This window comes from Physeter macrocephalus, chromosome 5, assembly GCF_002837175.3.
Source record: "Physeter macrocephalus isolate SW-GA chromosome 5, ASM283717v5, whole genome shotgun sequence".
NCBI classification, from domain to species: Eukaryota; Metazoa; Chordata; class Mammalia; order Artiodactyla; family Physeteridae; genus Physeter; species Physeter macrocephalus.
In genome coordinates this window covers 61,152,532-61,155,948 of record NC_041218.1, presented here as the reverse complement: position 1 = coordinate 61,155,948, position 3,417 = coordinate 61,152,532, and the positions used below count along the sequence as shown (strand labels likewise).

The 3,417-nt window shown below is 34.5% G+C and overlaps 1 protein-coding gene across 10 annotated transcripts in view; it reads left to right on the top strand.

Moving 5' to 3' along the window:
- Positions 1-3,417, top strand: part of SLC25A13 (solute carrier family 25 member 13) — a 262,700-nt gene that overhangs the window by 67,487 nt on the left and 191,796 nt on the right. The window lies entirely within an intron of this gene.

The window sequence follows — 3,417 nt, the reverse complement described above, 5'->3', positions numbered from 1 at the left end:
CCACCTATTGAGATGATCATATGGTTTTTATTCCTTAATTTGTTAATGTGGTGTATCACATTGACTTGTAGATATTGAAAAATCCTTGCATCCTGGGATAAATCCCACTTGATCAAGGTGTATGATCCTTTTAATGTATTGTTGGAATTGGTTTGCTAGGATTTTGTTGAGGATTTTTGTGTCTCTTCATCAGTGATATTAGCCTATAATCTTCTTTTTTTGTGTGATATGTTTGTCTGGTTTTGGTATCAGGGTGATGGTGGCCTCATAGAATGAGTTCGGAAGTGTTCCTTCCTCTGCAGTTTTTTGGAATAGTTTCAGAAGGACAGGTGTTAACTCTTCTCTAAATTTTTGGTAGAAATCACCTGTGAAGACATTTGGTCCTGGATTTTTGCTTTTTGGGAGTTACAGAATTACTGATACAGTTTCAGTACTGGTAATTGGTCTGTTCATATTTTCCATTTCTTCCTGGATTCAGTCGTGGGAGATTGTACCTTTCTAAGAATTTGTCCATTTCTTCCAGGTTGTGCATTTTATTGGTGTATAGTTGCTTGCTGTAGTCTGTTACGATCCTTTGTATTTCTGTGGTTTTGGTTGTAACTTCTTTTTCATTTCTGATTTTATTCATGTGGGCCCTCTCCCACATGAAATGAAAAAAGAAAAGTTTTTTTCTTGATGAGTCTGACTAAAGGTTTATCAATTTTGCTTATCTTTTCGAAGAACCAGCTTCTAGTTTCATTGATCTTTGCTATTGTTTTTTTAGTCCCTATTTCGTTTATTTTTGCTCTGATCTTTATTATTTCTTTCCTAAGAAAGAAACTAAGTTTGGGCTCTGTTTGTTTTCCTTTCTCTAGTTGCTTTAGACGTAAGGGTAGTTTGTTTATTTGAGATTTTTCTTATTTCCTGAGGTAAGCCTACATCACTATAAATTTTCCTCTTAGACCTGCTTTTGCTACATCCCATAGGTTTCAGTTTGTCATCTTTTCATTTTCAGTTGTCTCTAGGTACGTCTGACTTCCTCTTTCATTTCTTCAGTGATCCATTGGTTGTTCAGTAGCATACTGTTTAGCCTCCATGTGTTTGTGTTTCTTTACAGTTTTATTTTTATCCTGTTTCTAGCTTCATAGCATTGTGTTCAGAAAAGATGCTTGATATGATTTCAGTTTTCTAAAGTTTACCGAGGCTTGCTTTGTGGTCCAGCATGTGATTCATCCTGGAGAATGTTCCATGTACACTAGACGAGACTGTGTATTCTGCTGCTTTTGGATGGAATGCTCTGTAAATGTCAGTTAAGTGCATCTGGTCCAATGTGTCATTTAAGGCCTGTGTTTCCTAATAGATTTTTTGTCTGGATGATCTGTCCATTGATGTAACTGGGGTGTTAAAGTCCCCCACTATTATTGTGTTACTGTTGAATTCTCCTTTTATGTCTGTTAACATTTGCCGTATATATCGTGGTGCTCCTGTGCTGGGTTGTATTTGGCATGTTTTAATCAATTGTATGGATCTCATCTTTGGCCAGTGGGAACCTTTTTATATTTTCTCCTTTGTCCTTTTTGATAGGCTCCACAATATTGGAGTATTTCCTTGCTTTGTGGCAAAGCAGGATGTTATTCTATGTATTTCCTGCTCCAGACCTGGACTCAGCCACACATCCTTGGAGCTGTATTCTTTTTCATGGGCAGCTGTATATAGAGACCTGCTCTGAGGCCTTTTCAGCGGATAGAAGGAGGAAAATGTCTTCAGTTTATACTGGTATTTCAAAGTTAAACGGACAAAATTAAAGTCAAAATATTTTTAGTTCTCTGATTTTTTAAAATTTATCTCTATTCTTTCACTGAAAATCTTGATTACCAGCAACATCACAGAATTACATATTTGCAATATGTAGGATATATTCAAAATAAAACACCAGTATTGATGCTAACAGTTAGATACTGAAGGAAGCTTAAGATTTCTTTTCAACTCTATTTGTGCTTAGACTGCATCCCACTAAGTATATACAGTGAAAATACTGTGTTCTAAGGTTATTTGAAATAATTCAGTTCTCTTTGTGGTTTTGCCACCAACTTGATGTATGGTTAGGTTCATTCATTTCAATTTGTTTTCAATTTTTAGGGACTGCTTTTTTTTCTTTTAGATCTAATTTAATTGTTGCATATATAAAACAAATGTTTCCTAAGTCACAACTATATAATAGAGGCAAAGTATACTCAGAGAAGTCTGGCTGGAGATGCCTGTCTTCTTCCCCCTGTCTCCACCCTCCCCCTTATAGCTCACTCTTTTTTCCTTTAGTTTTTGTGTTTTTCTTCCACAGGGTGTTTCTCCCCCAAATGTAAATAAATTGGTATGCATGCATATTCATGTTCATATTTCTCTCCCCATTCATACCCCAAACCAGGCATGTAAATGCTCTCTATAATATATACTGTAGTATTTGAGTTCTTTACTACTGTATATGCTACAGTGTATATAGTATATGCTCATGTGTGTGTGTTTTAGTCAGGGTTCTCCAAAGAAACAGAATTAATAAAGCATATCTGCAGTTGACCTTTGAACAACACAGGGGTTATGGGCACTGACCCTCCTAACAGTCAAAAATTTGAGTATAACTTATGGTTGGCTGTCTGTATCTGCAGTTCTTCCATATCTGCAGTTCTGCACCCTTGGATTCAACCAATCTTGGATCATGTAGTACTGTAGTATTTACTGTTGGGGTGGGGGAACTATGTATAAGTGGATCCCAGCAGTTCAACCCATGTTTTGTTTTTCTGTTTTTTTTTCAAATAAAAGTCTCTCCAAATTCGTCACTTTCAGGCAGTAGTAACAGATTGTCACATTTAGCAACTATCTTATATACACCAAAAATTCCAGAGAAAAAAACAATTTGAAAAACTGTAATAAATGGAAAGAGAACTTTTCCCAGTTACCTTATACCATTTCTAAAATATGAACAGTTACATAGATTATAAGAGTAGAAAACAGTAGAAAATTGTAATGTATTGACTAAAATTATTAGTCAAGTGAATGGACATCTCAATTTATCTAGATTATCTAAAATCCATGGATCTGTGAAATTTTTAGGGAAAATTTTCACTGTCAAGACCCACCGCCGTTTCACTGTGTTATTCAAAAAAATAAACTGATTTTTTTTTTTTTTAAATAGGATTTTTGAATCCTGATACTAGCAGGTTTGCAGAAGTTTATTGGGTTGAAAAGAAAAGAAAATTTTTTAAAAAGCCAATTTTTTCTGCTATTCCACTCAAATTTTAAATTGAGTTTTACATTGTTTCTTTTTAAAAAATTTTTTAATTTAATTTTATTTATTTTTTTATACAGCAGGTTCTTATTAGTCATTGATTTTATACACATCAGTGTATACATGTCAATCCCAATCACCCAATTCATCACACCACC